Here is a 24,786-nt window from a genome sequence, read left to right as displayed (position 1 = left end):
TATACAGGTATCTATAATAAACAGAATTACTTTGATAGTACATCCATCAGTGCATATATAAAAACAAACACAAAAACACACAATCTCAAACACGCACAAAGACCCAAATACACAGACAAACACATGCAACAAAAGACACAAAAAAAAAAAAAAACACAAAAATAACAAAAAAGGGGCCACCGGAAAAGTGGCCAAAAATAGAGAAGGAGGAAAAGAGGAAGGGGAAGGAAGGGGAGAGAGGAAAGAAGAAGGGGGGGGGGGGAGGGAAGGAAGGAAAAGAAAGAAAAAGAGAAGATAGAAGAAAAATGAGGAGAGAATGAAAGAAAGGATAATTAGAACTGAGAAAAAAAAAAGTGAAAAACAATAGTCTTATATAATAAATAAAGCAAGTGTACAAAAACAAAATCAATTTTAATATTTTTACATTAGACACTTGCAATAAATCAGGAAGAGGCAGATCACAGTACATCAAAGTAAATTCTCCTTCAAGTCCAGGGGTTCAATAAGATATCCCGGAATGTGGAACGTCATCCATAAGACTCAACGTGTTCTGTGTTTATTCATAAGGAGGGAATAGGTAGTAATATTTGTTCATGGTGGATTCTCCCCAGATCATGGATCCCGTAGAATAGACAGGCCTTCGCATCTCCATGCAATAGCAACAAGGCGGATCTGGATAGCATAAACAGTCAAAAAAGAAAAAATAAGAAAATGCTAAAATACTAAGGAATGAACCGAACGACTGGGATATTAAAAAGAAAGAGAAGGATGTCCCATTAAAAACAGCGCAGTATTTTACAAAAAAGACTTGAAACTGACCATATCATTCAATCCTTTGGGGGAGGTAGTATCCAAAGTAACGATCCACCGAGTCTCTCTCTGAAGTAGTTTCTTTTTGACATTACCTCCCCTAATACCCATATGTATATGGTCAATACCTCGAACAATTAGGCCTTGAGGTTTGCCTTTATGTTTTTCCAAGAAGTTTCTAGGTATTGTTTTAAGGGATGTTGGATCAGTGCATACCAGGGCATTATTAATGTCTCTGATATGTTCCTGAATCCGTGTTTTGAGGGCTCTTGTAGTCATGCCTACATAAATCAACCCGCAAGGGCAGGTAAGGTGATAGACAACCACTTCAGTATTACATGTAATATGGTGGACGATACGAAATGACTTATCTCCGCTAGAGTCAAGAAAATGTGATGCTTTGGGAACAAATTTACATATCGAGCATCTACCACATGAAGAACTACCCCATGGAGGACCTTTTTGTCCAGTCCAAAGGGGAGTCTTTGGTGGTATGTAGTGACTATTAGTTAATGGAACATCCTTCTCTTTCTTTTTAATATCCCCGTCGTTCGGTTCATTCCTTAGTCTTTTAGCATTTTCTTATTTTTTCTTTTTTGACTGTTTATGCTATCCAGATCCGCCTTGTTGCTATTGCATGGAGATGCGAAGGCCTGTCTATTCTACGGGATCCATGATCTGGGGAGAATCCACCATGAACAAATATTACTACCTATTCCCTCCGTATGAATAAACACAGAACACGTTGAGTCTTATGGATGACGTTCCACATTCCGGGATATCTTTATTGAACCCCTGGACTTGAAGGAGATTTTACTTTGATGTACTTTGATCTGCCTCTTCCTGATTTATTGCAAGTGTCCTAATGTAAAAATATTAATATTGATTTTGTTTTTGTACACTTGCTTTATTTATTATATAAGACTATTGTTTTTCACTTCTTTTTTTTTTTTTTTTTCTCAGTTCTAATTATCCTTTCTTTCATTCTCTCCTCATTTTTCTTCTTTTTTCTATCTTCTCTCTTTCTCCTTTTTCTTTTCCTTCCCTTCCCCCCCCCCTTCTTCTTTCCCCCCTCCTTCCCTCCCCTTCCTCTTTTCCTCCTCTATTTTTGGCCACTTTTCCTGTGGCCCCTTTTTTGTTATTTTTGTGTTTTGTTTTTTGTTTGTTTTTTTTGGTTTTTTTTGTGTCTTTTGTTGCATGTGTTTGTCTTTGTGTATTTGGGTCTTTGTGCGTGTTTGAGATTGTGTGTTTTTGTGTTTATTTTTATATATGCACTGATGGATGTACTATCAAAGTAATTCTGTTTATTATAGATACGTGTATATATATAAGGCTGGACGTATTCAGGAGTGTTCTTGATGTATGACACTTATAATCTATATAGGTATTATCCATGTATAATGTATACCTCTACACCTTGTGTAATAACATAAACCATCTATTTTCCCTTTTTTATTTACTCTATACTTCTACGTTCTATTATTCATCCCCCTCTTTTCATGTCTCCTTGCTTTTGTATCTGCAGCGCTTCATGGCACAGTGAGGTGGCCACTCCGTGTGTCCATGCAGCGCTGCATCGTGCATAATAGCTTGGATCTGTATATGGTCTATCCCTCAACATACTCCCTGGTATTACCATTCACCGCTCTGACATGAACTTCCGCCCCAGTGATGTTCAAGGCAGGACGCGTCGCCGCAGCAACAGAAAGGATTCCTTTCACCAGCTGTGTATAGCGTGCGTGCCTGGCCGCGTCATCACTGGGGGCGGGGCTTCTATGACGCGAGCGATTTTGATTGGCCAGTTCTCATATAAAGGATGTCCCTCTACCTCACGACAGCCACGCCTCCTGACGAAGCCACTCCCAGGGCAAAACGCGCGTCGAGGCTGCACCACATCCCTCCCAGCTCTCCAGGACACGCTGCTAAATCACTTCTTATATGGCACAAGGTAATTGACTTTCTATAGAGCTGCAGTTCCAGACTAGACAGTAATACTATATCAATAGCACTATCGATCTATTAACACTTATGTATCACCGGTATACATGTTTTATGCTACCTATCTAATGCTATCTGTTTAATGCTCTTACCCATATATTACTGCTATATGATCTGATATATGCTGCCATATGTCCACATATCAATATTATTATCTTGTATACCATGCCTTATACCTCACTGCTATTACTAGTGTGGACATAGATTGATATGCTGGTTTAGGGATGTTAGTCTCCTGGCAGGATTTTATTCCTTAAAACCTGCCCCTATGGTCTACCTACCACCTCTTTTTCTTCCCTTCTCTTGTATTGTGAATTATGATGTAATTTTTACAATTTCTAATAAAATTGATATTTTTGGAATTAAATCCCTCTTTTGTCCTTCTGGGGTCCACTAACATATGGATTGGGATATAGACTACTAGGGCGATTATTTTCTCCCACATAACCACCCCTTTTTCCCCAAATAGGCTATCTATCAGTTTTTTCAGTTTTCTAGGGATTACTGACCATATATATATTCTTTATGGCCAGCTTGTAGGTTTTCATAGTTAACCCCTTTAGTAAACGCCATAAAAAAAAAGTAGCAAACTATGGTTTATCATACTGCTGGAAAAAAGTGGAATAAAACGCAATCAAAAAGACGAATATGTATAAATAGCGTCTTTTAGTGTGTGACAGCTGCCAAACATTACAGCGATACCAGATTTATATTGGTTTTATCGCACCGACCCGAAGAGTAGTCATCTAGTCACTTATACCGCACGAGAACCAGCATTAGAAATAAATGAAACCAATTCTTCACCTGCTGTTGATTTGTTCATTCTGCCTCCCAAAGATCGCAGTATGGCTCGGCGCACATTTATCCTGCGCTGAGAGCTTACAGCGAGTTTCCGTGTAAATCTCTGAAATGCATGATTCAGACAGAACCTCCGGTGGAAGATTCCCTATAATGAGGCAGATGGAGGCACTGTGAACGCCATCTGGCCTGTGATCCGGTGGTATCCGTCCTTTTAGGCGTGCATAAAAGCGCGGTCCTCCACAGTTTTGTGAACTTCTGAAAAGGATACCACTGAACAGAGGCCAGACTGAGTCCAGAGTAACTCTACTGCCTCATTATAGTGGCTGGATCCATCTGGAGTTTCATCTGAATCGTGTCACGCAGAGATTTAGATGGAAACCCCGATATAGGTGCTTAGCGTAGAGCGCCGGATAAATGAGATCCCAAACATGTAAAATGATCCCAATAAAAGCTTCAACTCAATCCACAAAAAAATGTCCCCACTCAGGTCCATCATCTGTTAATAGAAATATAAGGGGATTCCACATTACTGGTAGCACAAAGGCTCTGGAAAAACTAAATGGCCCTTGCCCCCAAAAAGAAATTCAGTGGATTCTGCACTCCCAAAGTCAAATGCCCCCCTCCCTTCTAGCCCCAGTGTGCCTAAACCACATTTAGTGTTCACATGTGTGGCAGGGGTATCATTTCCAACATGGGGTCACTTGAGGGGGGATTCTGCTCTTCTATCACGTAGGGTCTCTGTATATGGAGTGCGCAAACTATTCTAGGAAAATCTGCGCTCCATCCTTCCCAAGTCTTGCCATGTGGCTAAGCAGTACTGTACAGCCACATATGGGGTATTGTCATGTTCTGCAAAAATTGTGTGACAAATGTTGGTGCCATTTTTACCCGTTTCCTCTTGTGAAAATGTAAAAGCTGGGGCCAAAACAAAATATTTGTGGTAAAAATGTAATTATTTTTTATTTACCGTATTTTTCGGACTATAAGACGCGCACCGGACCATAAGACGCACCTAGGTTTTAGAGGAGGAAAATAAAAAAAATGAAAGCAAAAATGTGGTCACGATGCACTGTTAAGGGGGAGCGGGTCTGCTGCTGACACTGGAATAGGGGTAATGTCCCCCAATTCTGATAATATCCCCCATCCTGGTAGATATGCCCCCCCTTCCTATTATACGTGGCTCCCATCCCCATCGTGATATCCATGGCACCCCTCATCCCTATCCTGGTATGCATGGCACCCCTGATCCCTAACCTGGTATGCATGGCACGCCTCATCCCTATCCTAGTATGCATGGCACCCCTCATCCCTATCCTGGTATGCATGGCACCCTTCATCCCTATCCTGGTATGCATGGCACCCTTCATCCCTATCCTGGTATGCATGGCACCCCTCATCCCAGTACCACTTTTTTTTTCTTGATTTCTTTTAGTGTTTCTTAAAGCCATAAAGTTGCCATTTGAAATGACTTTAGTTTTGTGCCATGTCTGTGATCTGCTTTTTTTCAACAACATTAAACAACTGAATGAACATCCTCCGAGCCCGGTGATTCCATAATTTTTGCCAGGGGTTGTAGGAAATACCACTGTGGCACAATTTATAGATGGTGTAGATGTTTCCAAGCAGATGCATCAACTATATCTGTGAAGCAAAATTACCGAGCTGGGTACAAAAGCCTAGCCATCTACTCTAATTCTGATTACCTCCTAGAGACAGAGTGGTATTTGTTTAAAATACCACAAGAGCATTTCCCTTTTTAGAGTTCCAGGGGTAAGTAATTCAGCGTTTCCTTTATGATTTCACTAAAGTTAGACATTGTACAGGAGCATCACTTTCTACATGCAAACAGCAAAATGTATGTTGTTTGTTGTAATCATGGAAGGAGGAAAGATGCTCGTTTTAACGGTCTATCATTTCCATGACTCTGCAACTACCCTTAGTTTGAAACGTACCATGCAGTTTACAATTCATTAATTTTACATTAAAGGACAGTGGATATCTTTTTAGTGATTATATTTAAAGAGAAACTCATGTGAAAAACGCTATCAACTTGCAGATATGGGGTTAATCTGCAGGTTAATAGTTTTCTGAACCTGCCCAGCACTTGCAGTTAGAGCCCTGGAGGAAATGAAATTTATTTCTCCCGGTAGTGTTCATCCATAGGGGTGATGTCGATGTGGCTTCAGTCACTGCTCTGTATATGTGTGTGTGCGTGTGTATATGTGTATGTATATATATTTACATATACAGTACAGACCAAAAGTTTGGACACACCTCATTTAAAGATTTTTTCTGTATTTTCATGACTATGAAAATTGTACATTCACACTGAAGGCATCAAAACTATGAATTAACACATGTGGAATTATATGCTTAACAAAAAAGTGTGAAACAATTGAAAATATGTCTTATATTCTAGGTTCTTCAAAGTAGCCACCTTTTGCTTTGATGACTGCTTTGCACACTCTTGGCATTCTCTTGATGAGCTTCAAGAGGTAGTAACCGGAAATGGTCTTCCAACAATCTTGAAGGAGTTCCCAGAGATGCTTAGCACTTGTTGGCCCTTTTGCCTTCACTCTGCGGTCCAGCTCACCCCAAACCATCTCGATTGGGTTCAGGTCTGGTGACTGTGGAGGCCAGGTCATCTGGCGTAGCACCCCATCACTCACCTCCTTGGTCAAATAGCCCTTACACATCCTGGAGGTGTGTTTGGGGTCATTGTCTTGGTGAAAAATAAATGATGGTCCAACTAAACGCAAACCGGATGGAATAGCATGCCGCTGCAGTATGCCCTCAATTTTGAATAAATCCCCAACAGTGTCACCAGCAAAGCACCCCCACACCATCACACCTCCTCCTCCATGCTTCACGGTGGGAACCAGGCATGTAGAGTCCATCCGTTCACCTTTTCTGCGTCTCACAAAGACACGGTGGTTGGAACCAAAGATCTCAAATTTGGACTCATCAGACCAAAGCACAGATTTCCACTGGTCTAATGTCCATTCCTTGTGTTCTTTAGCCCAAACAAGTCTCTTCTGCTTGTTGCCTGTCCTTAGCGGTGGTTTCCTAGCAGCTATTTTACCATGAAGGCCTGCTGCACAAAGTCTCCTCTTAACAGTTGTTGTAGAGATGTGTCTGCTGCTAGAACTCTGTGTGGCATTGACCTGGTCTCTAATCTGAGCTGCTGTTAACCTGCGATTTCTGAGGCTGGTGACTCGGATAAACTTATTCTCAGAAGCAGAGGTGACTCTTGGTCTTCCATTCCTGGGGCGGTCCTCATGTGAGCCAGTTTCTTTGTAGCGCTTGATGGTTTTTGCAACTGCACTTGGGGACACTTTCAAAGTTTGCCCAATTTTTCGGACTGACTGACCTTCATTTCTTAAAGTAATGATGGCCACTCATTTTTATTTACTTAGCTGCTTTTTTCTTGCCATAATACAAATTCTAACAGTCTATTCAGTAGGACTATCAGCTGTGTATCCACCTGACTTCTGCACAACACAACTGATGGTCCCAACCCCATTTATAAGGCAAGAAATCCCACTTATTAAACCTGACAGGGCACACCTGTGAAGTGAAAACCATTTCCGGTTACTACCTTTTGAAGCTCATCAAGAGAATGCCAAGAGTGTGCAAAACAGTCATCAAAGCAAAAGGTGGCTACTTTGAAGAACCTAGAATATAAGACATATTTTCAGTTGTTTCACACTTTTTTGTTAAGTATATAATTCCACATGAGTTAATTTATAGTTTTGATGCCTTCAGTGTGAATGTACAATTTTCAAAGTCATGAAAATACAGAAAAATCTTTAAATGAGAAGGTGTGTCCAAACTTTTGGTCTGTACTGTATATAATAAGCCTATTATATATATAATAAGCCTGCTGTCAGTCAGTGCTGGTGGCACAGTTACAGCTGCTGCTCTTGTTGCACAGAGCGGTGACCGAAATGGCACGGGCGCCACCCCTGTGACTGAAAGCGAGGCTGCCAGGAGGAATAAACTTCATTTCTCTAGTCCCCTCCATGACAGCACCACAGGAGGTTGCATCCCCATCCTAATTAGGGACAGGAAACACAAGAGCCCTCCCCCTCCCTCCTTCCTCAGTGTTTTTCCTGTCTCTTAAGGGATGAAGAGGTTTCTTTCTGAGAGTGCTCTGACAGGCGAGCAGTCTCTCTATTGGTGTACCTTAAGTCGGGCAGCTTGGGATCAATCGTCCCGTACCTTCCTCCCTGCGCTGCTCCTGCTGCGGTGCGGAACCGCACCATCCTCCTGCGCTCAGGGCAATACTGGATGGTGAGAGTGACGGGGGGCTTCCTGTAGCCCCCCAACCAGGTTCATATCTCCCCTCTCCCCCGAAGCACTGCAGCTGCCGCCTCTCTTCCAGAGCTTCTCTGGTGGGCTGGGGCGCGCATTGGAGATGACGCATCGTTGAGTCAGAGAGGCGCGACATCACTTCAGAATGCAAACGCACCTCCATTTTGGCGGGAAATTTGAATTTAGACTACGAAAAAGCGCCCTAATGAACAGGAACTGACGTCAGAAGAGTGGAGATCTCTGCCAAAAATTTGGACGCACTCCAATGCCCCTAGGAAGAGACGTAGAAGATGGCCTCATTAAAAAAATGTTCCCATTATAAAGGAGCGGGTCTGCTATACAGTTATTACATATACAGTGACTGCAATGGCTGCCTAAATTTTCTACGCATCCCAATACTCCTTTGAAGAGACATAGAGGAGGGCCTCAGTAACAAAATGTTCCCATTATAATGGAGCTGGTCTCCTATTCTGTGTATGCAGTGACTGCAAGGGCTGACAAAAATTTGGACGCACTCCAATGCCCCTTGAAAGAGATGTAGAGGAGGGCCTCATTAAAAAAAATGTTCCCATTATAAAGGATCGGGTCTCCTATACTTGTAATGCCCATGCACTAAGTGCATGGGCTGAAAAACATTTACCCTTGAGGGGTATACATGAACATACTGTATAACAAACATTTGCTATGGCCATCATAAACACCCTTACAAAAAATTATGTGGATGTTGAATCACGGTCCCCTGGTGATATGGTGGTTGAGGATGAGGAGAAGAAGGAGGACAACAGAAAATAGACAAAATCAGGAAGTGTGCAGTCATGGCCAAAAGTTTTGAGAATGACACCAAAATTATATTTTCACATGATCTGCTGGCCTCTGGTTTTTATTAGTGTTTGTCTGATGTTTATATCACATACAGAAATATAATTGCAATCATATTATGAGCACCAATAGGTTATATTGACAATTAGAATGAGTTAATGCAGCAAGTCAATATTTGCAGTGTTGCCCCTTCTTCTTCAAGACCTCTGTAATTCTCCCTGGCATGCTCTCAATCAACTTTTGGACCAAATCCTGACTGATAGCAGTCCATTCTTGCATAATCAATGCTTGCATTTTGCCAGAATTTGTTGGTTTTTGTTTGTCCACCCGTCTCTTGATAATTGACCACAAGTTCTCAATGGGATTAAGATCTGGGGAGTTTCCAGGCCATGGACCCAAAATCTCTATGTTTTGTTCCATGAGCCATTTAGTTATCACCTTTGCTTTATGGCAAGGTGCTCCATCATGCTGGAAAAGGCATTGTTGGGCGCCAAACTGCTCTTGGACGGTTGGGAGAAGTTGCTCTTGGAGGACATTCTGGTACCATTCTTTATTCATGGCTGTATTTTTAGGCAAGACTGTGAGTGAACCGATTCCCTTGGCTGAGAAGCAACCCCACACATGAATGGTTTCAGGATGCTTTACAGTTGGCATGAGACAAGACTGGTGGTAGCGCTCACCTCTTCTTCTCCGAATAAGCTGTTTTCCAGATGTCCCAAACAATCGAAAAGGGGATTCATCAGAGAAAATGACTTTGCCCCAGTCCTCAGCAGTCCACTCCCTGTACCTTTTGCAGAATATCAGTCGGTCCCTGATGTTTTTTCTGGAGAGAAGTGGCTTCTTTGCTGCCCTCCTTGAAACCAGCCCTTGCTCAAAGAGTCTCCGCCTCACAGTGCGTGCAGAAGCACTCACACCAGCCTGCTGCCATTCCTGAGCAAGCTCGGCACTGCTGGTAGTCCGATCCCGCAGCTGAAACAGTTTTAAGATACGGTCCTGGCGCTTGCTGGTCTTTCTTGGGCGCCCTGGAGCCTTTTTGACAACAATTGAAGCTCTCTCCTTGAAGTTCTTGATGATGCGATAGATTGTTGACTGAGGTGCAATCTTTGTAGCTGCGATACTCTTCCCTGTTAGGCCATTTTTGTGCAGTGCAATGATGGCTGCACATGTTTCTTTAGAGATAACCATGGTTAACTGAAGAGAAACAATGATACCAAGAACCAGCCTCCTTTTAAAGTGTCCAGTGATGTCATTCTTACTTAATCATGACTGATTGATCGCCAGCCCTGTCCTCATCAACACCCACACCTGTGTTAATGGATCAATCACTAAAACGATGTTAGCTGCTCCTTTTAAGGCAGGACTGCAATGATGTTGAAATGTGTTTTGGGGGTTAAAGTTCATTTTCTGGGCAAATATTGACTTTGCAAGTACAGTAATTGCTGTTAAGCTGATCACTCTTTGACATTCAGGAGTATATGCAAATTGCCATTACAAAAAATGAAGCAGTAAACTTTGGAAAAATTACTATTTGTCTCATTCTCAATACTTTTGGCCATGACTGTATACCCATGTCTGGGTGTGAAGTGGTGCATGGGAATAGACCCCCCAAAAACTCAAATCCAATGTCTTTTTTATGTTACGCTGCTATCATTCGGTGGTGTTGAGAAGTCTGGCCCAATCCAGCCTTTGTTCATTTTTATAAGAGTCAGCCTGTCAGCATTTTCAGTTGACAGGCTTATGCGCCTATCAGTTATAATACCCCCGGCGGCACTAAAAACCCGCTCTGACAAAACGCTAGCGGCAGGGCAGGCCAGGACCTCCAAGGCATAGAGAGCCAGTTCATTCCATGTGTCCAGCTTGGATACCCAATAATTATAAGGCACAGAGGAATCACGGAGGATGTTGGTACGGTCGACAAGGTACTCCTTCAGCATCTTCGTAAAATTATTCCTCCTTGTGAGAGTACCTCGCGCATCAGGGCCTGTGTGATGGGAGGTCTGAGAAAACTCTCCCAGACCTTTGACAGTGTTCCCCTGCCTCTGCTGGATTGCATTTGTGTCTTTCTCGCCTGTACTCCTTGGTTGTCCAATGAACTGTGACCTCTGCCGCCAGCGTTCTCAGATGGGAATTTTTTTAATAATTCCGCAACAAGGGCCTTCTGGTACTGCACCATTTTAGTAGATCTGTCCACTGCGGGAATGAGAGATAGAAAGTTCTCCTTGTAGTGTGGGTCTAGAAGTGTCACCAACCAGTATTGACTGTCACCCAAAATATGGAGAACGCGAGGATCATGGGAAAGGCTGCGTACCATAAACTCAGCCATGTGTGCCAGACTGCTAACAGGCAAGACTTCCGTGTCCTCACCAAGAGGACGACTGACCATGCTCTCCTCATCCTCCTCCTCCCTGTCCTTAGGCCATCCACACTGAACAGACGGTATGACAGTTGTGTGGATAGTACCATCTATAGCGCAGGAAGCTAGCTCCTGTTCTTCCTCCTCCTCTTCCTCATTGTCACCCAATCAACGTTGGGATGAGATGAGGCTGGGCTGTGTGTAATCACCCTGTATGGTTCCTTGCTCAATCTCATCGTGCTCCGCCTGCAATGCCTCCTCTCTAATTGTGAGCAGCAATCATTTCAGAAGACAGAGAAGCAGGATGGTGACACTAATTATGGCACCATCGCCGCTCACCTTCTTAGTGGAGTCCTTTGGAGGATGGCACAGATGTCTGACATTCATGCCCACTCCTGAGCTCTTATGTGCGGGGGCTGACCTGAATACCGACGGACGTTTTGAAGCTGGTACTCAACAACTGTCCTGTGCTGCTCACAAATCCTTCCCAACATATGCAATGTTGATTTCCAACATGTGGGGACATCGCACACCAGTCGGTGAGCTGGAAGCTGCAAACGCTGTTGAAGCACGGCAAGGGTGGCGGAAGCTGTAGCTGACTTTCTAAAATGGGCACACATGCGGCGTACTTTGACAAACAAATCCGGCAGATTCGGGTAGGTTTTGAGAAACTGCTGAACCACTAGGTTGAGCACATGGGTGAGGAATGGTACGTGTGTGAGCTTGCCTCGCTTCAGAGCCGCCACCAGGTTCTGGCCATTGTCACACACGACCATGCCTAGCTGTAGGTTCATTGGTGACAGCCACAGATCTGCCTGCTCTCTTAGAGCTGTCAACAACTCTTCAGCGGTGTGCGGTTTGTCACCTAAGCATATTCGCTTAAGCACAGCCTGTTGCCGCTTGGCCGAGGCAATGCTGCAGTGCTTCCAGCTTCTGACTGATGTGGTCATTTCAGAGGTGGAGGCTGAAGAGGAGGAGGAGGTGCAGAAGCTGTAGACTGTGGGGGCAACTCTGATTGACCCAGGACCCGCAATCCTCGACGTCGGGAGGACGTGTTCCATCCCAAGGTCCGACTGGTTCCCGGCTTCCACTATATTAACTCAGTGTGCCATCAGCGAGATGTACCGTCCCTGCCCACAAGCACTTGTCCACGTGTCTGTGGTTAGGTGGACCTTCCCAGTAACTGCGTTGTTGAGGGCACAGCTAATGTTCTGGGACACTTGCTTGTGTAATGCGGCGACGGCACACTGGGAGAAATAGTGGCGGCTGGGGACCGAGTACCGCAACATTTCGAGCGCATGCATTCACGAAATGTGTGAGTTTAGTAGTGGGGCATTGGCTGCATATTTGCGCTTGTGTTCCAAGGACTGTGGTAGGGATAACTGAACTCTGCGCTGGGACAAGGATGTGGACGAGGTTGCTGATGGTGCAACAACAGGTGCAGGGCGGTAGGCATCTTCGCATGCGCCATGGACAGGGGATTGGCGTGCACACACATCAGCGGAACAAGCAGTGGTGTCACCCGCAGGCACTGTTTCTGGACCCTGGCGTTCGGCCCACCTAGTCGGATGCTTTGCTGTCATGTGCCTGAGCATGCTGGTGGTGGTCAGGCTGGTAGTTTTGCTGCCCTTGATGATGCTGGCCTGGCCGTCGTGTTGGTGTTCTGAGGAACAGTTGCCTGCCTTGTGTCTGTGGCCACCACACTGCTTGTTCCTGCCTGTTGTGGTGCTATGCCTCCCTCCCTTTGTGTGCTGCTGTCCTCACTCTGCATGTCACCTTGCCAGGTTGGGTGAGTGACTTCATCGTCCACCACCTCGTCTTCCACTTCCGCACCCTAGTCCTCATCCTGACTTTCTGGCAATTGTGTCTCATCATCATCATCCACCTCTTGCGACAGTAATTGCAATTTCCCACCATCGCCTTTGTGTGACCGTGGCGGGTCAAATATTTGGGCATCACTACATGGGATCTCCTCTTGTCCCGCTTGAAGCCGGCCGGGCGAAAAGCCCATATCTATAAATGGAAAAGTGAGCAGCTCTTCGGAGTGTCCAAGTGTGGGATCAGTTGTCTCTGTGCACTCAGCATGGTGGAGGGAAGGAGGATAAGGGTGAGGAATATGCAGTCTAGACTCACGGCTATTGAGATTTGACCATGTGGAAGACAGGGTGATGATGGTGGTCTCAAAGTGACTGGAAGCATTATCTATGTTTGACAGGCTATCCCTGTATATGTCACAGCTGTCTAACAGCTGTGACATATGCAGTTGCAGCGTCTGTTACTGAAATGCCGAGCACACTGAAACTACTTGGCGAGTACCCGAGCGTGCTCGTTTAAACGGTTAAACGACAACGCTCGCTCATAACTAGTCCCAATATCCATGTAAGATCAAAGACCTGGTGCCCTCACTGTCTCTGGAGCAGATTCCTCAGATTTTGTAGTGAGACATAAGTCCTCCTGACAAATTTAGTCCTGTGTGGAGGGTGTCAAAGACCCTAATCAGTTTGTATTCCCAAACCCTTCGATGTTTTTGTGATTTAAAGTTGCCTTTTAATATGACAACTTTCATATTGTTGATGTTGTGTCCTGGACCACAGAAATGTTTGGCCACTGGTACTTGTTTTTTTTTATCTGTAATCGTGTGGCAATGAGACCTAATCCTTGCTCTCAGTTTCTGTCCCATTTCTCCCACATAGAGACCCCCAATAGGACATATAGTGTACAGAATTAAGTATACCACACTGGAAGAGGAACATGTAAATGTCCCGGGAATCTTATAGTCCTGCAGTGTGTTTGGAATCTGTATCCTGTATTTGGTCTCTACATGAGTGCAGATTTTGCAGCTTTTCACATTGCAAGGAAAAGTTCCTCTTGGTGTATCTGAGGGAATTTGAACTTCGGATCATGATCTTTCTTAAATTTGGAGGCTGCCTCTAGCACAGCAAGGGAGGGTCTTTGAATACTGTTTTAAGCCGGTCATCCTTGTGTAGAATGTGGTGAAGTTTTTTAGAAGTTTTTATCAGTACCTCGAGCTGTGGGTTGTAAGTCACCACCAGAGGTACACGATTATTTTCCTCTTTTTCTCCATATTGAAGTAATTGACTTCAAGGGATCCTTGTGGGTCTAATTATCTGCTCATCAGTGGAGGTGGGGTGGTAGACTTGGTTTAAAAATGTCTTTTTAAGATGGGCTAAGTGCTCATCCCTGTCTGTTGGGCTGGAACAGATACGATTATGTCTAAGGGCCTGGCTGTAAACGATGGAGTTTTTAATGTGCTTCGGGTGGAAGCTGTCCCATCTGAGGTATGTGGGACGTTCAATTGGTTTCTGATACACTGATGTCTGGATTGAAACATTTGGATATTTATGGTGGTATCCAGAAAGTTGATTTCCGATTTTGAGTGGTCCAATGTTAAGTTTATGGTGGTATGAAATCTATTGAATTTGTCATGGAATTTTAGACGCTCTTGTTCAGACTCGGTCCAGATTATTAAGATGTCATCGATGTGACGGAAATAGGCCAAGGGTTTGATGGTGCATGATGCTAAAAGTCATTTTCCAGTTTCTCCATGAAAAGATTGGCATACTGGGGAGCCATTTTGCTGCCCATAGCAGTTCCGTTGTGCTGCAGCTATAGTTCCTTGCCGAAAGTGAAAACGTTATGTGTGAGTATAAATCTGGGGAGTCTTAATACAGACTTAGAAGGGATCCCATTAGCTTCAAAAAACATAAAAGGTATCATAACTACAAGATTATCTTGCGTTTCCCACTGAGAGCTATCTTTTTTTCCTCTGATGACATGGAGGGACTATTACTCGCTGTTAGAAATTCAATGGGAGTAGAAGAAAAGAAAACATCCCGCAACATCCAGGATGAGATGTTCAGGGGTTAAGATCAAGAAGGAAAATGGTGTTTCCCATCCATGAAAACGTTCAGAATTGAATTCCCGGAAAGGAAACTGAACATCCCAGGAGATCTGAAGGACCGCTTCCCTCTGGATGAAGACATTTCGAAGTGCTAGACAAAAATACGCAAAGTTGATATCCAGGTGGGCAGGGTAGCCAAAATGACTATTTTACCCTTTGATGACTCCTCCCAACTTAAGGATCCACTTGACCGCAAGATGGATAGTTTGTTGAGGAAATCTTGGGAGATATCTGCGGCTGCTTTAAGAACAAATGTTGCATCCACCTGTGTCACAAGAGCCATGTTTCGTTGGCTACAACAGATGGAGGATCATATCAAGGGAGGTACCTCTAGAGAAGATCTTCTGGCCTCATTACCACTCTTACAAAAAGCAGTGGGATTCATAGCGGATGCCTCTGCGAAATCTGTCCGGATATCAGCAAGAGCTTCGGTTCTTTCTAACACCACAAGAAGAGCGCTATGGTTAAAAACGTGGAGCAGGGACATCCTATCCAAATCAAAGTTATACTCTATACCTTTCAGAGGGGAGTATGTGTTTGGTCTAGCTCTGGATGATTTGCTGGAGAAAGCAGCAGATAAAAAGAAGTCTCTTGCCGAGCCTAAAACCTTCAAAACAAGGCGATTTCGTCCCCCACAAACGCAAAATCCTCAATATAGAGGAAAAGGTAAATCAGGACGTTGGATCTACCCCAAAGAGGGAAGAGTATCTTTCAGAACCAACGTTATGAAAGGCAATGACACCAAACAAGTAGGGGGCAGAATTTCAGGTTTCCTCTCACAGTGACGGGAAATAACATCAGACCGCAAAATTCTGAATTTGGTCTGAATGGGAATAAAAATCTAATTTTCTTATTTAACCCCGCAGAGACTGGAAGTAACATCTCTTCCATCAATAAAGTTACAGAACATCTTAGAATCAGAACTCCAGCAGATGTTAACATCAGCAGTAATCTCTCCTGTTCCAGAAGTGGAACAGGGCAAAGACCATTACTCCCGATTGTTCCTCATAAAAAAAAACAAACGGGGTCTACCGAGTCATTATCAACTTGAAGCGACTGAATCAGTACATAGTGTACAAAATATTCAAAATGGAGTCCATAAAATCTACAGTCCCATTAATCGGCAAAGGCTTCGTCATGGCTACTATTGACCTCCAAGACGCATACTACCACATACTCATTCATCCTGATTACCAGAGATATCTGTTATTTGTGGTCATATTAAATCAAAAAGTATGCAACTTTCAGTTAAGATCCTCCCCTTCAGTATTTCCTCAGCTCCCCGAACCTTTACAAAGATCATGGCAGAGGTGGTAGTGTTTATGTTACGGGTGTGTCAGAGGTGACAGACAGTCGCCCTGCAGTGGGTTGCAGGAGTTGGCATTGCAGACAGTTTCTTATATAAGAGACAGTCTTTAGGACTGAGCGGCTATTTCTCTCTTGCTAATTAGCTCTCTGCCTTGGGTGTATATATACCTGGTGTGTCTGAGAGGGAGTCACCGGCTATATCCATTTCTACTTGTGAAGCTTAGCAGGAGCAGTACTTTGTCCTCTCTGGAGCTTGAGGTCGTGTGCTTATTTGGAGTTCATCTAAAGCTAAACCATTTCCCCTGTTTTGTCCACCCTTGTTGTCTATATAGCTTAGTGGAGGTTGACTAGTGCTCATCTCCTTCCATACCTAGCCGTAGCCATACGCCAGGGAGAGTAGGGTGAGGCACGCGTGCGACGATTGCTGAGGAGGCAATATAGGGACGATAGTTGAGACAGGGTGACGCTAGATCAGACTAGGAGGTCTCCACTTCCCCCCTTTCCCTAGAGTCTGGACTCCCTTTCCCTTTTCCCTCTGTGTTGCACTAAGTCTTCCCCACACCTGGTGTGACATTATAGCCGGCCGAGCACGTTTTGAAAAAGAAAAAAAAAAAAAGGGAACTGACATTTTGTTTTTGTTTTTTCTTTGTGTGTTTTTTGGGTGTGCACCTTTTTTTTTTCCTTTCTCCCTTTGGTATGGGTTCAGTTGCAGAGCAGTTCCGCTGTCTGTCTCTGGAGGTGAATGACCTCCTCTGTGAGGTTCAGCAGCAGCATCAACGGTTACAGGTTGCCAGTATGGGGGTCTCTGCAGGTAGGCCTGTCCAGCCTGAACCCAAGGTTGCCCTTCCGGACAGGTTTTCAGGAGGTAGTGACAAGTTTTTTTGAGTTTAAGGAGGCATGCAAATTGTATTTTAACCGGTTCCCGACCGCCCACTGTAGATAAACGTCGGCGCTTGCTGGGCTCTGTGCAGCGCCGACGTTTAAAAACGGTGGGTGGTCTCGCAGCGCTCAGGACCCCCAGGGTCCTGCAAGCGCTGCGATTCCGGTGCAGAGCGTTAGCTCTGACAGGGGACATCATCGGGACGTGATTGGATCAGGTCCCAGTGATGTTAACCCTTTGCTATGTTCTATAGTGATCGCGGCATATATAAGATAGAAGGAGGAGAGGGGGTCGTCTTACTTACCTCTCCGACGACTCCTGATAGCTTCCAGGACCTGGGGTTGCTATGGCAACTGGAGGTCACATGACCGCCTCCAGATCTGCCATATATGGTGTCCTGCCTGGCTCAGCCTGCAGCTGAAGCCAGGCAGGAGACTGACTGTGAATCAGTCAGCGAAGATCTCATGTAATGTAATACATGTCTATTACATTACATGAGATCAGTGATCAGAAAAATTAAAATTAATGTCCCATACAGGGACTAAGTAAAAATGTAAAAAAAAGTAAAAAAAAAGTTTTTAAACTGTTAAAAAAAAAATCACTAAATAAATAAAAATAAATAAATAAAATATTAAACCAATAAATCCGTATATTTTTACAAAACCAAAAAAAGTACACATATTTGGTATCGCCGCGTCCGAAACAACCCGAGCTATAAAACTGTCACACTAATTAACTCCTCTGTGCACACCGTAATAAAAATAAATAAAAAACGGAGCAAAAAAATATGCTTCTTCATCATATCGCCAAACAAAAAGTGGAAAAAAATGCGATCAAAAAACAAAATGGAAATAAAAATGGAACCGCTGAAAACGTCATCTTGCTCCGCAAAAAAAAAGCCGCCATACAGCTCCATCAGCCAAAAAATAAAAAAGTTATAGCGCTCAGAATAAAGCAATGCAAAAAAAATATTTTTTTCTATAAAATTGTTTTATTGTGTAAAAGCGCCAAAACATAAAAAAAATACAGTAAGTGTAGAATCGCTGAAAATGTACTGACCCGAAGAATAACGCTGCCTGATCACTTTTACCACACGCAGAACGGCATAAAAAAAAAACTCAAAAAACAATTCCTGAATTGTTTGTTTTTGTTCATTTTACCTCCCAAAAAACGGAATAGAAAGCGATCAAAAAATGTCACGTACCCAAAAATGGTACCAATAAAAATGTCAACTCGTCCCGCAAAAAACAAGCTGTCACATGACTCTGTCGGCCGAAATCTGGAAAAATTATAGCTCTCAAAATATGGTGATGCAAAAACTAGATTTTGCAAAAAAAAGCGTCTTTTAGTGTGTGACAGCTGTCAGTCATAAAAACCCGATATAAATCTGGTATCTCTGTAATCGCACCGACCCGAAGAATAAAGTAATCTAATCAGTTATATCACACTAGGAACAGCGTAAAAAATAAATAAAACCAATTCTTCACCTGCTACTGATTTGTTTATTATGTCTCCCAAAGATCGCAGTAAGGCTCTGCTCACATTTATCCTGCGCTCTGCGCTAAGCGCTTACACCAGAGTTTCCGTGTAAATCTCTGAAATATGTGATTCAGCCGGAACCCATGACGGAAGATTCCCTGTAATGAGGCAGATATAGGCCACTGTGGATGCCGTCTCGTTTGTGATTCCACGGTGTCATTTGTTTTAGGCGTGCATAAAAGTGCGGTTGGCCACAGTTTTGTGCACTTCTGAAAAGAAGGACACCACTAAACAGATGCCAGACGGAGTCCAGAGTAACTCTGCTGCCTCATTACAGTAAATGGATCCGGCAGGGGTTTCATCTGAATTACATCACTTGGAAATTTAGATGGAAACCCTGATGTAAGTGCTCAGCCTAGAGCGCCGGATAAATGTTACGTAAAATGTTCCCAATAAAAGCTTCAACTCAGTCTTCAAAAAAAGCTAGTCCCCACTCAGGTCCGTCATCTTTTAAAAATATAAGGAACTTCCAAGTTACTGGTAGCAGAAAGGCTCTGGAAAAGCGAAATGGCCCTTGCCCCCCAAAAGAAATTCAGAAAATGTTGTGCTCCCAAATCCAAATGCCTATTCTACAATAATTTGTTCTCCAATTGTCAAATAGCACTCCGTCCCCCCCAGATCTCGCCATATGGCTGAGCGGTACGATACAGCCACATATGGGGTATTGCCACTTTTAGAAGAAATTGTGTGACACATTTCGGCACCATTTTTACCCATTGCCCTGTGTGAAAATGTAAAATCTGAGGGTAAAACATTTTTTTGTGGTAAAAATATAATTATGCTTTTTTCACTGCCCAATGGTATAAATTTAAAAATTAAAAAATACTCACTACTTCCCTAGATGAATTCCTTGAGAGGTGTAGTTTACAAAATGGGGTCACTTGTGGGGGTTTCTGCTGTTTCGGCATGTCAGCAACTCTTCAAATGTGACATGGTGTCTGCTGCCTATCCCAGCCAACATTGCGCTCCTTTCTCTTCCGAACCCTGCCGTACACCAAAGCAGTGGTTTTCCCCCACATATGGGGTATCGGCGTACTCAGGAGAAATTGTACAACAAATTTCATGGTGCAATTTATCCTGTTACCCTTATGATAATACAAAATTAGGGAATGAAAAACATTTTTTGTGGGAAAAATGTGAAAATTTTATTTTTACGGCTCAATATTAGAAACTTCTGTGAAGCAGCTGGGGGTGCAAGGTGCTCACCACACATCTAGATAAGTTCCCTAAGGGGTCTAGTTTCCAAAATGGTGGCACTTGTGGGGGGTTTCCACTGTTTAGGCACATTAGGGGCTCCCCAAATGCGACATGGCGTCTGCTAATTATTCAAAAAAATTTTACATTCAAAAAGTCAAATGGCGCTCCTTCCCTTTCAAACCCTGCCATGCGCCCAAACAGTAATTTGCCTCCACATATGGGGTATCGGCGTGTTCAGGAGACATTGCACAACAAACTTCATGGTGCAATTTTTCCTATTACCTTTATGATAATGCAAAATTAAGGGATGAAAAACGTTTTTGTGGGAAAAATGTGAAAATTTTATTTTTACAGCTCAATATTATAAACTTCTGTGAAGCACCTTGGGGTTCAAGGTGCTCACCACACATCTAGATAAGTTCCCTAAGGGGTCTAGTTTCCAAAATGGTGTCACTTGTGGGGGGTTTCTACTGTTAAGGCACATCAGGGGCTCCGCAAATGCAACATGGTGTCCGCTAATTATTCAAACAAATTTTACATTCAAAAAGTCAAATGGCGCTCCTTCCCTTTCAAACCCTGCCGTGCGCCCAAACAGTGGTTTGCCTCCACATATGGGGTATCAGCGTGTTCAGGAGAAATTGCACAACAAATTTCATGGTGCAATTTTTCCTATTACCCTTATGATAATGCAAAATTAAGGGATGAAAAATATTTTTTGTGGGAAAAATGTGAAAATTTTATTTTTACAGTTCAATATTATAAAGTTCTATGAAGCACCTTGGGGTTCAAGGTGCTCACCACACATCTAGATAAGTTCCCTGAGGGGTCTTAGTTTCCAAAATGGTGTCACTTGTGGGGGGTTTCCACTGTTTAGGCACATCAGGAGCTCTCCAAACGCAACATGGCGTCTGCTAATTATTCAGACAAATTTTACATTCCAAAAGTCTAATGGCGCTCCTTCCCTTCCGAACCCTGCAGTGCGCCCAAACAGTGGTTTTCCCTCACATATGGGGTATCAGCACGCTCAAGAGAAATTGCACAAAAAAAATTGGGGTCCATTTTTTCCTATTACCCCTGTGAAAATAAAAAAATTGGGTCTAAAGTAACATTTTTGTGAAAAAAGTTAAATGTTAATTTTTTTCTTCCACATTCCAAAAATTCCTGTGAAGCACCTGAAGGGTTAATAAAGTTCTTGAATGTGGTTTTGAGCACCTTGAGGGGTGCAGTTTTAAGAATGGTGTCACTTTTGGGTATTTTCTGTCATAAAGACCCCTCAAAGTGACTTCAAAGATGATGTGGTCCCTAAAAAAATGTTTTTGTAAATTTTGTTGGAAAAATGAGAAATCGCTGGTCAACTTTTAACCCTTATAGCTCCCTAACAAAAAAAAATTTTGGTTCCAAAATTGTGCTGATGTAAAGTAGACATGTGGGAAATGTTATTTATTAACTATTTTGTGTGACATATCTCTCTGATTTAAGGGCATGAAAATTCAAAGTTTTAAAATTGCAAAATTTTCAAAATTTTCGCCAAATTTCCGATTTTTTTCACAAATAAACGCAAGTTATATTGAAGAAATTTTACCACTATCATGAAGTACAATATGTCATGAAAAAACAATCTTAGAATCAGGGGAATACGTTAAAGCGTTCCAGAGTAATTACTTCATAAAGTGACAGTGGTCAGAATTGAACAAATTGGCCCGGTCACGAAGGCAAAAACAGGCTCTGGTGCGAAGTGGTTAAACTTCGTCCCTACTCCTCCGGTAATGAGGAGCAACGGGTTGGTATTGTGATCTCTCTATTGCAGGGGGATCCTCAGTCATGGGCGTTTTCGTTACCCCAGGACTTGGTTTGTCTCCAATCTGTGGAGGGGTTTTTCGGAGCTCTGGCCCTCATCTATGATGACCCTGACCGAGTTGCCTTGGCTGAGTCTAGGCTACGTCGCCTTCAGCAGGGGATTCGGTCAGTGAAAACATACAGTTCGGAATTCCATAGATAGGCAACGGATTCCAAATGGAATGACTCAGCCCTTAAAAGTCAATTTTGTGAGGGGCTTACTGAAAGGTTGAAAGATGCCTTGGCTGTATATGAAACTCCTCAGTTCTTGGAGGCTGCCATGTCTTTGGCCATACGTCTTGATAGATGCCTTCGGGATAGATGGATGCAACCACCTTCTTCTTCTTATTGCCGGGGTTTTGTACCTCTGCCAGTGGAGCGGTCTGGGGGTGAACCAGTACTGGGGGAGGTGAATGAACCCATGCAGTTAGGGGGTGTCTCTACAACATACATCTCCCAGGAGAGTCACAAGAAAAAAGGTGTTTGTTTTTTTTGTGTGAAAAAGGGACACTGTGTTGGGATCTGTCCTTCAATTCCTAAACAAAAGGAGACTCGATTAACTCTCGGTAGTCTGGAGTTGGATAAACAAGGGGTGCATTTGTGGCCAAACTGCAGTTTCCACTTTGTTCTGACAGCAGAGGTGGTGCTAGAGAGCAAAACCGTAAAAATTTCTATGTTTGTTGACAGTGGAGCCGGAGTCAGCATGGTTGATGCTGAGTTTGTGAAAACTCATGGTCTTGCTTGCTGTGCTTTAGCTGAACCTATTCCCATCTTTGCCATTGACTCGGCGCCACTTGCACAGAAAGCATTTACTCAGATTGTACATAATGTAAAACTGAGGGTGGGGTCAGTTCATTGTGAAATTATCCCTTGCTATGTTCTGGACAATCTTCCTACTCCAATTTTCTTGGGTATACCTTGGCTTGTTAAACATAATCCGTTAGTGGACTGGCAAGCCGGGGAGATATTTGAATGGGGAAATTACTGCCATGAGAACTGTCTAGATATTTTCATTGCTACTGTCTCTACGGAAATATTACCTGCTTTTCTGTCTGGTGTTGAGGACGTTTTTTCTGAGAAGGTGTGTCAGGATTTGCCTCCTCATCGTGCATATGACTGTCCTATTAACCTGACCCCCGGAGCTAAACTACCGAAGTCCATACTGTATACTCTTTCTGGCCCTGAGAGACAAGCCATGAAGGATTTCATTGCTTAAAGTCTGGAGAAGGGACATATCAGACCCTCATCTTCGCCCGTGGCGTTCTACGTCCCTGTTTAAATTTCTGGGAATTAAATCAAATTACCATCCGTGATCCATATCCTCTTCCTCTGATTCCTGATTTGTTCAGCCAGGTTGTGGGAGCTAAGGTATTCTCCAAGTTGAACATAAGGGGAGCCTACAATTTGTTTAGAATCAGAGAAGGGGACGAATGGAAGACAGCGTTCAATACCCCGGAAGGATATTTCGAGAATTTGGTTATGCCTTTTGGTTTGACCAGTGCACCTGCAGTATTCCTGCATTTCTTAAATTATATTTTCCATCATTTGGTGGGGAGGTTTGTGGTGGTCTATCTGGACGATACTTTTGTTTATTCTCCTGATTTTGAGACTCATCAGGGGCATGTTAAGCAGGTGCTCCAGATATTAAGGGATAACAAACTTTATACCAAACTATAAAAATGGGTTTTCGCTGCTCAGGAGGTGCAGTTTTTGGGTACTTGTTGTCATCTTCAGGTTTTCGGATGGATCCGGAGAAGATCCGTGCAGTTCTTGACTGGGAACGTCCCGAGAACCTGAAGGCTCTACAACGTTTTCTGGGCTTTACTAATTTTTAAAATTCATCCAAAATTACACTGTTATAGTGAAACCTATTACTGACATGACTAAGAAGGGGTCTGATTTTTCCAAATCTTTACCTTCAGGCTTTTTCTTCCTTAAAGAATCATTTTGCCACTCCACCTATACTCAGTCAACCCTCTGTTTCTCAACCCTTTGTTGTGGAGATCGATGCTTCGGATGTCGGGGTTGGGGCTGTGTTGTCTCAGGGTTCATCCCCTGATAAATGGCGTCCAATTCTGACCACTGTCACTTTCTAAAAAATTGTCTTCAACTGAGAGCAATTATGACGTGGGTAATAGGGAACTTTTGGCGATCAAATTGACGTTCAAGGAATGGCGACATTGGTTGGAGGGGGCTGTCCATCCTATTACGGTTATTACTGACCATAAGAACCTGTCTTATCTCCAGTCAGCTAAGCGTCTCAACCCTAGGCAAGCCAGATGGTCCCTGTTTTTTACTAGGTTCAAGTTTGTTGTCACTTTTCGTCCAGGGGCCAAAAATGTCAAGGCTGATGCTTTGTCTCGGAACTTCCCTGGTGGTAGTGACCATGAAAACCCTTCCCCGATATTACAGAAAGGGGTAGTCATTTTGGCTCTTTATCCTGAACTGGAAGGTGAGGTGTTGGAGGCTTAGGGGGACGCCCCTACCTCCGGCCCTTCAGGAAAGTTATTTGTACCATCTGATCTGCGCCGCAAAGTAATCAAGAAACATCATAACTCTGTGACTGCTGGGCATCCAGGTGGTAATGCAACTGCGGACCTCCTCTCTCGTCGTTTTTGGTGGCCGGGGTGGCATCGGGATGTAATTAAACATGTAGCTGCTTGTAGTATTTGCGCGCATTCTAAGGTTTCGCATACCCGTCCGTCTGGTACTCTTCTTCCGCTGCCTATCCCTAGTAGGCCATGGACACACTTGTCCATAGATTTTATTACTGACCTACCGGTTTCTGCAGGCAAAATGGTGGTTTTGGTCGTAGTAGATAGGTTCAGTAAAATGGTTCACCTCGTCGCATTACCTGCACTTCCCAATGCCAAGATACTTGCTCAGGTGTTCATAAATGAGATTGTGAAGCTTCACGGGGTTTCCTCCGATGTGGTGTCTGATCAGGGGAACCCAGTTTGTTTCCAAGTTCTGGAAGGCATTCTGTTCTCGACTGGGGGTGCAGCTGTC

Source organism: Phyllobates terribilis, unplaced genomic scaffold (genome assembly GCF_046119375.1).
Source record: "Phyllobates terribilis strain yellow unplaced genomic scaffold, ASM4611937v1 Scaffold_11__3_contigs__length_659146591, whole genome shotgun sequence".
NCBI lineage: Eukaryota > Metazoa > Chordata > Amphibia > Anura > Dendrobatidae > Phyllobates > Phyllobates terribilis.
Note: the sequence above shows the minus strand (reverse complement) of the source record.